The sequence below is a fragment of the Phyllobates terribilis genome, unplaced genomic scaffold (genome assembly GCF_046119375.1).
Source record: "Phyllobates terribilis strain yellow unplaced genomic scaffold, ASM4611937v1 Scaffold_3__8_contigs__length_932513732, whole genome shotgun sequence".
Classification (NCBI taxonomy): domain Eukaryota; kingdom Metazoa; phylum Chordata; class Amphibia; order Anura; family Dendrobatidae; genus Phyllobates; species Phyllobates terribilis.
The window spans coordinates 27,915,150-27,929,965 of record NW_027362763.1 but is presented as its reverse complement, the minus strand read 5'-3'; positions in this window follow the sequence as shown (position 1 = coordinate 27,929,965).

The window sequence follows — 14,816 nt, the reverse complement described above, 5'->3', positions numbered from 1 at the left end:
TACTCTGTGAGCTGCACACATCTCTGCTGGTCTGTTACAGTGTATCAGTGTAGACAATGCTCTGTGAGCTGCACACATCTCTGCTGGTCTGTTACAGTGTATCAGTGTAGACAATGCTCTGTGAGCTGCACACATCTCTCTGCTGGTCTGTTAAAATGTATCAGTGTAGACAATGCTCTGTGAGCTGCACACATCTCTGCTGGTCTGTTACAGTGTATCAGTGTAGACAATGCTCTGTGAGCTGCACACATCTCTGCTGCTCTGTTACAGTGTATCAGGTTAGACAATGCTCTGTGAGCTGCACACATCTCTCTGCTGGTCTGTTACAGTGTATCAGTGTAGACAATGCTCTGTGAGCTGCACACATCTCTCTGCTGGTCTGTTACAATGTATCAGTGTAGACAATGGTCTGTGAGCTGCACACATCTCTGCTGGTCTGTTACAGTGTATCAATGTAGACAATGCTCTGTGAGCTGCACACATCTCTGCTGGTCTGTTACAGTGTATTAGTGTAGACAATGCTCTGTGAGCTGCACACATCTCTGCTGCTCTGTTACAGTGTATCAATGTAGACAATGCTCTGTGAGCTGCACACATCTCTGCTGTTCTGTTACAGTGTATTAGTGTAGACAATGCTCTGTGAGCTGCACACATCTCTGCTGCTCTGTTACAGTGTATCAGTGTAGACAATGCTCTGTGAGCTGCACACAGCTCTTCTGGTTTGTTACAATGTATCAGTGTAGACAATGCTCTGTGAGCTGCACACATCTCTCTGCTGGTCTGTTACAGTGTATCAGTGTAGACAATGCTCTGTGAGCTGCACACATCTCTCTGCTGGTCTGTTACAATGTATCAGTGTAGACAATGGTCTGTGAGCTGCACACATCTCTGCTGGTCTGTTACAGTGTATCAGTGTAGACAATGCTCTGTGAGCTGCACAAATCTCTCTGCTGGTCTGTTACAATGTATCAGTGTAGACAATGCTCTGTGAGCTGCACACATCTCTCTGCTGGTCTGTTACAGTGTATCAGTGTAGACAATGCTCTGTGAGCTGCACACATCTCTCTGCTGGTCTGTTACAATGTATCAGTGTAGACAATGCTCTGTGAGCTGCACACATCTCTCTGCTGGTCTGTTACAATGTATCAGTATAGACAATGCTCTGTGAGGTGCACACATCTCTGCTGGTTTGTTACAATGTATCAGTGTAGACAATGCTCTGTGAGCTGCACACATCTCTGCTGCTCTGTTACAGTGTATCAGTGTAGACAATGCTCTTTGAGCTGCACACATCTCTGCTGGTCTGTTACAGTGTATTAGTGTAGACAATGCTCTGTGAGCTGCACACATCTCTGCTGCTCTGTTACAGTGTATCAATGTAGACAATGCTCTGTGAGCTGCACACATCTCTGCTGGTCTGTTACAGTGTATTAGTGTAGACAATGCTCTGTGAGCTGCACACATCTCTGCTGCTCTGTTACAGTGTATCAGTGTAGACAATGCTCTGTGAGCTGCACACAGCTCTTCTGGTTTGTTACAATGTATCAGTGTAGACAATGCTCTGTGAGCTGCACACATCTCTCTGCTGGTCTGTTACAATGTATCAGTGTAGACAATGCTCTGTGAGCTGCACACATCTCTGCTGCTCTATTACAGTGTATCAATGTAGACAATGCTCTGTGAGCTGCACACATCTCTGCTGGTTTGTTACAATGTATCAGTGTAGACAATGCTCTGTGAGCTGCACACATCTCTGCTGCTCTGTTACAGTGTATCAGTGTAGACAATGCTCTGTGAGCTGCACACATCTCTGCTGGTCTGTTACAGTGTATCAATGTAGACAATGCTCTGTGAGCTGCACACATCTCTGCTGGTCTGTTACAATGTATCAGTGTAGACAATGCTCTGTGAGCTGCACACATCTCTGCTGCTCTGTTACAGTGTATCAGTGTAGACAATGCTCTGTGAGCTGCACACATCTGTCTGCTGCTCTGTTACAGTGTATCAGTGTAGACAATGCTCTGTGAGCTGCACACATCTCTGCTGCTCTGTTACAGTGTATCAGTGTAGACAATGCTCTGTGAGCTGCACACATCTGTCTGCTGGTCTGTTACAATGTATCAGTGTAGACAATGCTCTGTGAGCTGCATACATCTCTCTGCTGGTCTGTTACAGTGTATCAGTGCAGACAATGCTCTGTGAGCTGCACACATCTCTGCTGGTCTGTTACAGTGTATCAGTGTAGACAATGCTCTGTGAGCTGCACACATCTCTGCTGGTCTGTTACAGTGTATCAGTGTAGACAATGCTCTGTGAGCTGCACACATCTCTGCTGGTCTGTTACAGTGTATCAGTGTAGACAATGCTCTGTGAGCTGCACACATCTCTGCTGGTCTGTTACAATGTATCAGTGTAGACAATGCTCTGTTAGCTGCACACATCTCTGCTGGTCTGTTACAATGTATCAGTGTAGACAATGCTCTGTGAGCTGCACACATCTCTCTGCTGGTCTGTTACAGTGTATCAGTGTAGACAATGCTCTGTGAGCTGCACACATCTCTGCAGGCCTGTTACAATGTATCAGTGTAGACAATGCTCTGTGAGCTGCACACATCTCTGCTGGTCTGTTACAATGTATCAGTGTAGACAATGCTCTGTGAGCTGCACACATCTCTCTGCTGGTCTGTTACAGTGTATCAGTGTAGACAATGCTCTGTGAGCTGCACACATCTCTGCTGGTCTGTTACAATGTGTCAGTGTAGACAATGCTCTGTGAGCTGCACACATCTCTGCTGGTCTGTTACAGTGTATTAGTGTAGACAATGCTCTGTGAGCTGCACACATCTCTGCTGCTTTGTTACAGTGTATCAGTGTAGACAATGCTCTGTGCGATGCACACATCTCTGCTGGTCTGTTACAGTGTATCAGTGTAGACAATGCTCTGTGAGCTGCACACATCTCTCTGCTGGTCTGTTACAGTGTATCAGTGTAGACAATGCTCTGTGAGCTGCACACATCTCTGCTGGTCTGTTACAGTGTATCAGTGTAGACAATGCTCTGTGAGCTGCACACATCTCTGCTGGTCTGTTACAGTGTATCAGTGTAGACAATGCTCTGTGAGCTGCACACAGCTCTGCTGGTCTGTTACAATGTATCAGTGTAGACAATGCTCTGTGAGCTGCACACATCTCTCTGCTGGTCTGTTACAATGTATCAGTGTAGACAATGCTCTGTGAGCTGCACACATCTCTCTGCTGGTCTGTTACAGTGTATCAGTGTAGACAATGCTCTGTGAGCTGCACACATCTCTGCTGGTCTGTTACAATGTATCAGTGTAGACAATGCTCTGTGAGCTGCACACATCTCTCTGCTGGTCTGTTACAGTGTATCAGTGTAGACAATGCTCTGTGAGCTGCACACATCTCTCTGCTGGTCTGTTACAATGTATCAGTGTAGACAATGGTCTGTGAGCTGCACACATCTCTGCTGGTCTGTTACAGTGTATCAGTGTAGACAATGCTCTGTGAGCTGCACAAATCTCTCTGCTGGTCTGTTACAATGTATCAGTGTAGACAATGCTCTGTGAGCTGCACACATCTCTCTGCTGCTCTGTTACAGTGTATCAGTGTAGACAATGCTCTGTGAGCTGCACACATCTCTGCTGCTCTATTACAGTGTATCAATGTAGACAATGCTCTGTGAGCTGCACACATCTCTGCTGGTTTGTTACAATGTATCAGTGTAGACAATGCTCTGTGAGCTGCACACATCTCTGCTGCTCTGTTACAGTGTATCAGTGTAGACAATGCTCTGTGAGCTGCACACATCTCTGCTGGTCTGTTACAGTGTATTAGTGTAGACAATGCTCTGTGAGCTGCACACATCTCTGCTGCTATATTACAGTGTATCAATGTAGACAATGCTCTGTGAGCTGCACACATCTCTGCTGGTTTGTTACAATGTATCAGTGTAGACAATGCTCTGTGAGCTGCACACATCTCTGCTGCTCTGTTACAGTGTATCAGTGTAGACAATGCTCTGTGAGCTGCACACATCTCTGCTGGTCTGTTACAGTGTATCAATGTAGACAATGCTCTGTGAGCTGCACACATCTCTGCTGGTTTGTTACAATGTATCAGTGTAGACAATGCTCTGTGAGCTGCACACATCTCTGCTGCTCTGTTACATTGTATCAGTGTAGACAATGCTCTGTGAGCTGCACACATCTCTGCTGCTCTGTTACAGTGTATCAATGTAGACAATGCTCTGTGAGCTGCACACATCTCTGCTGCTCTGTTACAGTGTATCAGTGTAGACAATGCTCTGTGAGCTGCACACATCTGTCTGCTGGTCTGTTACAATGTATCAGTGTAGACAATGCTCTGTGAGCTGCATACATCTCTCTGCTGGTCTGTTACAGTGTATCAGTGCAGACAATGCTCTGTGAGCTGCACACATCTCTGCTGGTCTGTTACAGTGTATCAGTGTAGACAATGCTCTGTGAGCTGCACACATCTCTGCTGGTCTGTTACAGTGTATCAGTGTAGACAATGCTCTGTGAGCTGCACACATCTCTGCTGGTCTGTTACAGTGTATCAGTGTAGACAATGCTCTGTGAGCTGCACACATCTCTGCTGGTCTGTTACAATGTATCAGTGTAGACAATGCTCTGTGAGCTGCACACATCTCTGCTGGTCTGTTACAATGTATCAGTGTAGACAATGCTCTGTGAGCTGCACACATCTCTCTGCTGGTCTGTTACAGTGTATCAGTGCAGACAATGCTCTGTGAGCTGCACACATCTCTGCAGGCCTGTTACAATGTATCAGTGTAGACAATGCTCTGTGAGCTGCACACATCTCTGCTGGTCTGTTACAATGTATCAGTGTAGACAATGCTCTGTGAGCTGCACACATCTCTCTGCTGGTCTGTTACAGTGTATCAGTGTAGACAATGCTCTGTGAGCTGCACACATCTCTGCTGGTCTGTTACAATGTGTCAGTGTAGACAATGCTCTGTGAGCTGCACACATCTCTGCTGGTCTGTTACAGTGTATTAGTGTAGACAATGCTCTGTGAGCTGCACACATCTCTGCTGCTTTGTTACAGTGTATCAGTGTAGACAATGCTCTGTGCGATGCACACATCTCTGCTGGTCTGTTACAGTGTATCAGTGTAGACAATGCTCTGTGAGCTGCACACATCTCTCTGCTGGTCTGTTACAGTGTATCAGTGTAGACAATGCTCTGTGAGCTGCACACATCTCTGCTGGTCTGTTACAGTGTATCAGTGTAGACAATGCTCTGTGAGCTGCACACATCTCTGCTGGTCTGTTACAGTGTATCAGTGTAGACAATGCTCTGTGAGCTGCACACAGCTCTGCTGGTCTGTTACAATGTATCAGTGTAGACAATGCTCTGTGAGCTGCACACATCTCTCTGCTGGTCTGTTACAATGTATCAGTGTAGACAAAGCTCTGTGAGCTGCACACATCTCTCTGCTGGTCTGTTTCAGTGTATCAGTGTAGACAATGCTCTGTGAGATGCAAACATCTCTCTGCTGGTCTGTTACAATGTATCAGTGTAGACAATGCTCTGTGAGCTGCAAACATCTCTCTGCTGGTCTGTTACAGTGTATCAGTGTAGACAATGCTCTGTGAGCTGCACACATCTCTCAGCTGGTCTGTTACAATGTATCAGTGTAGACAATGCTCTGTGAGCTGCACACATCTCTCTGCTGGTCTGTTACAGTGTATCAGTGTAGACAATGCTCTGTGAGCTGCACACATCTCTGCTGGTCTGTTACAGTGTATTAGTGTAGACAATGCTCTGTGAGCTGCACACATCTCTGCAGGTCTGTTACAATGTATCAGTGTAGACAATGCTCTGTGAGCTGCACACATCTCTCTGCTGGTCTGTTACAATGTATCAGTGTAGACAATGCTCTGTGAGCTGCACACATCTCTGCTGGTCTGTTACAGTGTATCAGTGTAGACAATGCTCTGTGAGCTGCACAAATCTCTCTGCTGGTCTGTTACAATGTATCAGTGTAGACAATGCTCTGTGAGCTGCACACATCTCTCTGCTGGTCTGTTACAGTGTATCAGTGTAGACAATGCTCTGTGAGCTGCACACATCTCTCTGCTGGTCTGTTACAATGTATCAGTGTAGACAATGCTCTGTGAGCTGCACACATCTCTGCTGGTCTGTTACAATGTATCAGTGTAGACAATGCTCTGTGAGCTGCACACATCTCTGCTGCTCTGTTACAGTGTATCAGTGTAGACAATGCTCTGTGAGCTGCACACATCTCTGCTGGTCTGTTACAGTGTATTAGTGTAGACAATGCTCTGTGAGCTGCACACATCTCTGCTGATCTGTTACAGTGTATCAGTGTAGACAATGCTCTGTGAGCTGCACACATCTCTGCTTGTCTGTTACAGTGTATTAGTGTAGACAATGCTCTGTCAGCTGCACACATCTCTGCTGGTCTGTTACAATGTATCAGTGTAGACAATGCTCTGTGAGCTGCACACATCTCTGCTGGTCTGTTACAGTGTATCAGTGTAGACAATGCTCTGTGAGCTGCACACAGCTCTTCTGGTTTGTTACAATGTATCAGTGTAGACAATGCTCTGTGAGCTGCACACATCTCTCTGCTGGTCTGTTACAATGTATCAGTGTAGACAATGCTCTGTGAGCTGCACACATCTCTCTGCTGGTCTGTTACAATGTATCAGTGTAGACAGTTCTCTGTGAGCTGCACACATCTCTGCTGCTCTATTACAGTGTATCAATGTAGACAATGCTCTGTGAGCTGCACACATCTCTGCTGGTCTGTTACAGTGTATCAGTGTAGACAATGCTCTGTGAGCTGCAAACACCTCTCTGCTGGTCTGTTACAGTGTATCAGTGTAGACAATGCTCTGTGAGCTGCAAACATCTCTCTGCTGGTCTGTTACAGTGTATCAGTGTAGACAATGCTCTGTGAGCTGCACACATCTCTCAGCTGGTCTGTTACAATGTATCAGTGTAGACAATGCTCTGTGAGCTGCACACATCTCTCTGCTGGTCTGTTACAGTGTATCAGTGTAGACAATGCTCTGTGAGCTGCACACATCTCTATGCTGGTCTGTTACAATGTATCAGTGTAGACAATGCTCTGTGAGCTGCACACATCTCTGCTGGTCTGTTACAGTGTATCAGTGTAGACAATGCTCTGTGAGCTGCACAAATCTCTCTGCTGGTCTGTTACAATGTATCAGTGTAGACAATGCTCTGTGAGCTGCACACATCTCTCTGCTGGTCTGTTACAGTGTATCAGTGTAGACAATGCTCTGTGAGCTGCACACATCTCTCTGCTGGTCTGTTACAATGTATCAGTGTAGACAATGCTCTGTGAGCTGCACACATCTCTGCTGGTCTGTTACAATGTATCAGTGTAGACAATGCTCTGTGAGCTGCACACATCTCTGCTGCTCTGTTACAGTGTATCAGTGTAGACAATGCTCTGTGAGCTGCACACATCTCTGCTGGTCTGTTACAATGTATCAGTGTAGACAATGCTCTGTGAGCTGCACACATCTCTCTGCTGGTCTGTTACAGTGAATCAGTGTAGACAATGCTCTGTGAGCTGCACACATCTCTGCTGGTCTGTTACAATGTGTCAGTGTAGACAATGCTCTGTGAGCTGCACACATCTCTGCTGGTCTGTTACAGTGTATTAGTGTAGACAATGCTCTGTGAGCTGCACACATCTCTGCTGCTCTGTTACAGTGTATCAGTGTAGACAATGCTCTGTGAGCTGCACACATCTCTGCTGGTCTGTTACAGTGTATCAGTGTAGACAATGCTCTGTGAGCTGCACACATCTCTCTGCTGGTCTGTTACAGTGTATTAGTGTAGACAATGCTCTGTGAGCTGCACACATCTCTGCTGCTCTATTACAGTGTATCAGTGTAGACAATGCTCTGTGAGCTGCACACATCTCTCTGCTGGTCTGTTACAATGTATCAGTGTAGACAATGCTCTGTGAGCTGCATACATCTCTCTGCTGGTCTGTTACAGTGTATCAGTGCAGACAATGCTCTGTGAGCTGCACACATCTCTGCTGGTCTGTTACAGTGTATCAGTGTAGACAATGCTCTGTGAGCTGACACATCTCTGCTGGTCTGTTACAATGTATAAGTGTAGACAATGCTCTGTGAGCTGCACACATCTCTGCTGGTCTGTTACAGTGTATCAGTGTAGACAATGCTCTGTGAGCTGCATACATCTCTGCTGGTCTGTTACAGTGTATCAGTGTAGACAATGCTCTGTGAGCTGCACACATCTCTGCTGGTCTGTTACAGTGTATCAGTGTAGACAATGCTCTGTGAGCTGCACACATCTCTGCTGGTCTGTTACAATGTATCAGTGTAGACAATGCTCTGTGAGCTGCACACATCTCTGCTGGTCTGTTACAGTGTATCAGTGTAGGCAATGCTTTGTGAGCTGCACACATCTCTGCTGGTCTGTTACAGTGTATCAGTGTAGACAATGCTCTGTGAGCTGCACACATCTCTCTGCTGGTCTGTTACAGTGTATCAGTGTAGACAATGCTCTGTGAGCTGCACACATCTCTCTGCTGGTCTGTTACAATGTATCAGTGTAGACAATGCTCTGTGAGGTGCACACATCTCTCTGCTGGTCTGTTACAGTGTATCAGTGTAGACAATGCTCTGTGAGCTGCACACATCTCTCTGCTGGTCTGTTACAATGTATCAGTGTAGACAATGCTCTGTGAGCTGCACACATCTCTCTGCTGGTCTGTTACAGTGTATCAGTGTAGACAATGCTCTGTGAGCTGCACACATCTCTCTGCTGGTCTGTTACAATGTATCCGTGTAGACAATGCTCTGTGAGCTGCACACATCTCTCTGCTGGTCTGTTACAGTGTATCAGTGTAGACAATGCTCTGTGAGCTGCACACATCTCTGCTGGTCTGTTACAATGTGTCAGTGTAGACAATGCTCTGTGAGCTGCACACATCTCTCTGCTGGTCTGTTACAATGTATCAGTGTAGACAATGCTCTGTGAGCTGCACACATCTCTCTGCTGGTCTGTTACAGTGTATCAGTGTAGACAATGCTCTGTGAGCTGCACACATCTCTCTGCTGGTCTGTTACAGTGTATCAGTGTAGACAATGCTCTGTGAGCTGCACACATCTCTCTGCTGGTCTGTTACAATGTATCAGTGTAGACAATGCTCTGTGACCTGCACACATCTCTCTGCTGGTCTGTTACAGTGTATTAGTGTAGACAATGCTCTGTGAGCTGCACACATCTCTGCTGGTCTGTTACAGTGTATCAGTGTAGGCAATGCTTTGTGAGCTGCACACATCTCTGCTGGTCTGTTACAGTGTATCAGTGTAGGCAATGCTTTGTGAGCTGCACACATCTCTGCTGGTCTGTTACAGTGTATCAGTGTAGACAATGCTCTGTGAGCTGCACACATCTCTCTGCTGGTCTGTTACAGTGTATCAGTGTAGACAATGCTCTGTGAGCTGCACACATCTCTCTGCTGGTCTGTTACAATGTATCAGTGTAGACAATGCTCTGTGAGGTGCACACATCTCTCTGCTGGTCTGTTACAGTGTATCAGTGTAGACAATGCTCTGTGAGCTGCACACATCTCTCTGCTGGTCTGTTACAATGTATCAGTGTAGACAATGCTCTGTGAGCTGCACACATCTCTCTGCTGGTCTGTTACAGTGTATCAGTGTAGACAATGCTCTGTGAGCTGCACACATCTCTGCTGGTCTGTTACAATGTGTCAGTGTAGACAATGCTCTGTGAGCTGCACACATCTCTCTGCTGGTCTGTTACAGTGTATCAGTGTAGACAATGCTCTGTGAGCTGCACACATCTCTGCTGGTCTGTTACAATGTATCAGTGTAGACAATGCTCTGTGAGCTGCACACATCTCTGCTGGTCTGTTACAATGTGTCAGTGTAGACAATGCTCTGTGAGCTGCACACATCTCTGCTGGTCTGTTACAATGTATCAGTGCAGACAATGCTCTGTGAGCTGCACACATCTCTGCTGGTCTGTTACAGTGTGTCAGTGTAGACAATGCTCTGTGAGCTGCACACATCTCTCTGATGGTCTGTTACAGTGTATCAGTGTAGACAATGCTCTGTGAGCTGCACACATCTCTGCTGGTCTGTTACAATGTGTCAGTGTAGACAATGCTCTGTGAGCTGCACACATCCCTGCTGGTCTGTTACAGTGTGTCAGTGTAGACAATGCTCTGTGAGCTGCACACATCTCTCTGATGGTCTGTTACAGTGTATCAGTGTAGACAATGCTCTGTGAGCTGCACACATCTCTGCTGGTCTGTTACAATGTATCAGTGCAGACAATGCTCTGTGAGCTGCACACATCTCTGCTGCTCTGTTACAGTGTATCAGTGTAGACAATGCTCTGTGAGCTGCACACATCTCTGCTGGTCTGTTACAGTGTATTAGTGTAGACAATGCTATGTGAGCTGCACACATCTCTGCTGCTCTGTTGCAGTGTATCAGTGTAGACAATGCTCTGTGAGCTGCACACAGCTCTGCTGGTCTGTTACAATGTATCAGTGTAGACAGTGCTCTGTGAGCTGCACACATCTCTCTGCTGGTCTGTTACAATGTATCAGTGTAGACAATGCTCTGTGAGCTGCACACATCTCTGCTGCTCTATTACAGTGTATCAATGTAGACAATGCTCTGTGAGCTGCACACATCTCTCTGCTGGTCTGTTACAATGTATCAGTGTAGACAATGCTCTGTGAGCTGCATACATCTCTCTGCTGGTCTGTTACAGTGTATCAGTGCAGACAATGCTCTGTGAGCTGCACACATCTCTGCTGGTCTGTTACAGTGTATCAGTGTAGACAATGCTCTGTGAGCTGCACACATCTCTGCTGGTCTGTTACAATGTATCAGTGTAGACAATGCTCTGTGAGCTGCACACAGCTCTGCTGGTCTGTTACAATGTATCAGTGCAGACAATGCTCTGTGAGCTGCACACATCTCTGCTGGTCTGTTACAGTGTGTCAGTGTAGACAATGCTCTGTGAGCTGCACACATCTCTCTGATGGTCTGTTACAGTGTATCAGTGTAGACAATGCTCTGTGAGCTGCACACATCTCTGCTGGTCTGTTACAATGTGTCAGTGTAGACAATGCTCTGTGAGCTGCACACATCCCTGCTGGTCTGTTACAGTGTGTCAGTGTAGACAATGCTCTGTGAGCTGCACACATCTCTCTGATGGTCTGTTACAGTGTATCAGTGTAGACAATGCTCTGTGAGCTGCACACATCTCTGCTGGTCTGTTACAATGTATCAGTGCAGACAATGCTCTGTGAGCTGCACACATCCCTGCTGGTCTGTTACAGTGTGTCAGTGTAGACAATGCTCTGTGAGCTGCACACATCTCTCTGATGGTCTGTTACATTGTATCAGTGTAGACAATGCTCTGTGAGCTGCACACATCTCTCTGCTGGTCTGTTACAGTGTATTAGTGTAGACAATGCTCTGTGAGCTGCACACATCTCTGCTGCTCTGTTACAGTGTATCAGTGTAGACAATGCTCTGTGAGCTGCACACATCTCTGCTGGTCTGTTACAGTGTATTAGTGTAGACAATGCTCTGTGAGCTGCACACATCTCTGCTGCTCTGTTGCAGTGTATCAGTGTAGACAATGCTCTGTGAGCTGCACACAGCTCTGCTGGTCTGTTACAATGTATCAGTGTAGACAATGCTCTGTGAGCTGCACACATCTCTCTGCTGGTCTGTTACAATGTATCAGTGTAGACAATGCTCTGTGAGCTGCATACATCTCTCTGCTGGTCTGTTACAGTGTATCAGTGCAGACAATGCTCTGTGAGCTGCACACATCTCTGCTGGTCTGTTACAGTGTATCAGTGTAGACAATGCTCTGTGAGCTGCACACATCTCTGCTGGTCTGTTACAATGTATCAGTGTAGACAATGCTCTGTGAGCTGCACACAGCTCTGCTGGTCTGTTACAATGTATCAGTGTAGACAATGCTCTGTGAGCTGCACACATATCTCTGCTGGTCTGTTACAGTGTATCAGTGTAGACAATGCTCTGTGAGCTGCACACATCTCTGCTGGCCTGTTACAATGTATCAGTGTAGACAATGCTCTGTGAGCTGCACACATCTCTCTGCTGGTCTGTTAAAATGTATCAGTGTAGACAATGCTCTGTGAGCTGCACACATCTCTCTGCTGGTCTGTTACAGTGTATTAGTGTAGACAATGCTCTGTGAGCTGCATACATCTCTCTGCTGGTCTGTTACAATGTATCAGTGTAGACAATGCTCTGTGAGCTGCACACATCTCTCTGCTGGTCTGTTACAATGTATCAGTGTAGACAATGCTCTGTGAGCTGCACACATCTCTCTGCTGGTCTGTTACAATGTATCAGTGCAGACAATGCTCTGTGAGCTGCACACATCTCTGCTGGCCTGTTACAATGTATCAGTGTAGACAATGCTCTGTGAGCTGCACACATCTCTGCTGGTCTGTTACAATGTGTCAGTGTAGACAATGCTCTATGAGCTGCACACATCTCTGCTGGTCTGTTACAGTGTATCAGTGTAGACAATGCTCTGTGAGCTGCACACATCTCTGCTGGTCTGTTACAGTGTATCAGTGTAGACAATGCTCTGTGAGCTGCACACATCTCTCTGCTGGTCTGTTACAATGTGTCAGTGTAGACAATGCTCTATGAGCTGCACACATCTCTGCTGGTCTGTTACAGTGTATCAGTGTAGACAATGCTCTGTGAGCTGCACACATCTCTGCTGCTCTATTACAGTGTATCAATGTAGACAATGCTCTGTGAGCTGCACACATCTCTCTGCTGGTCTGTTACAATGTATCAGTGTAGACAATGCTCTGTGAGCTGCATACATCCCTCTGCTGGTCTGTTACAGTGTATCAGTGCAGACAATGCTCTGTGAGCTGCACACATCTCTGCTGCTCTGTTACAGTGTATCAGTGTAGACAATGCTCTGTGAGCTGCACACATCTCTGCTGGTCTGTTACAGTGTATCAGTGTAGACAATGCTCTGTGAGCTGCATACATCTCTCTGCAGGTCTGTTACAGTGTATCAGTGCAGACAATGCTCTGTGAGCTGCACACATCTCTGCTGCTCTATTACAGTGTATCAATGTAGACAATGCTCTGTGAGCTGCACACATCTCTCTGCTGGTCTGTTACAATGTATCAGTGTAGACAATGCTCTGTGAGCTGCATACATCTCTCTGCAGGTCTGTTACAGTGTATCAGTGCAGACAATGCTCTGTGAGCTGCACACATCTCTGCTGGTCTGTTACAGTGTATCAGTGTAGACAATGCTCTGTGAGCTGCACACATCTCTGCTGGTCTGTTACAATGTATCAGTGTAGACAATGCTCTGTGAGCTGCACACATCTCTCTGCTGGTCTGTTACAGTGTATCAGTGTAGACAATGCTCTGTGAGCTGCACACATCTCTGCAGGCCTGTTACAATGTATCAGTGTAGACAATGCTCTGTGAGCTGCACACATCTCTGCTGGTCTGTTACAATGTATCAGTGTAGACAATGCTCTTTGAGCTGCACACATCTCTCTGCTGGTCTGTTACAGTGTATCAGTGTAGACAATGCTCTGTGATCTGCACACATCTCTGCTGGTCTGTTACAATGTGTCAGTGTAGACAATGCTCTGTGAGCTGCACACATCTCTGCTGGTCTGTTACAGTGTATTAGTGTAGACAATGCTCTGTGAGCTGCACACATCTCTGCTGCTCTGTTACAGTGTATCAGTGTAGACAATGCTCTGTGCGATGCACACATCTCTGCTGGTCTGTTACAGTGTATCAGTGTAGACAATGCTCTGTGAGCTGCACACATCTCTCTGCTGGTCTGTTACAGTGTATCAGTGTAGACAATGCTCTGTGAGCTGCACACATCTCTGCTGGTCTGTTACAGTGTATTATTGTAGACAATGCTCTGTGAGCTGCACACATCTCTGCTGGTCTGTTACAGTGTATTATTGTAGACAATGCTCTGTGAGCTGCACACATCTCTCTGCTGGTCTGTTACAGTGTATCAGTGTAGACAATGCTCTGTGAGCTGCACACATCTCTGCTGGTCTGTTACAGTGTATCAGTGTAGACAATGCTCTGTGAGCTGCACACAGCTCTGCTGGTCTGTTACAATGTATCAGTGTAGACAATGCTCTGTGAGCTGCACACATCTCTCTGCTGGTCTGTTACAATGTATCAGTGTAGACAATGCTCTGTGAGCTGCACACATCTCTGCTGCTCTATTACAGTGTATCAGTGTAGACAATGCTCTGTGAGCTGCACACATCTCTGCTGGTCTGTTACAGTGTATCAATGTAGACAATGCTCTGTGAGCTGCACACATCTCTCTGCTGGTCTGTTACAATGTATCAGTGTAGACAATGCTCTGTGAGCTGCATACATCTCTCTGCTGGTCTGTTACAGTGTATCAGTGCAGACAATGCTCTGTGAGCTGCACACATCTCTGCTGGTCTGTTACAGTGTATCAGTGCAGACAATGCTCTGTGAGCTGCACACATCTCTGCTGGTCTGTTACAATGTATCAGTGTAGACAATGCTCTGTGAGCTGCACACATCTCTCTGCTGGTCTGTTACAGTGTATCAGTGTAGGCAATGCTTTGTGAGCTGCACACATCTCTGCTGGTCTGTTACAGTGTATCAGTGTAGACAATGCTCTGTGAGCTGCACACATCTCT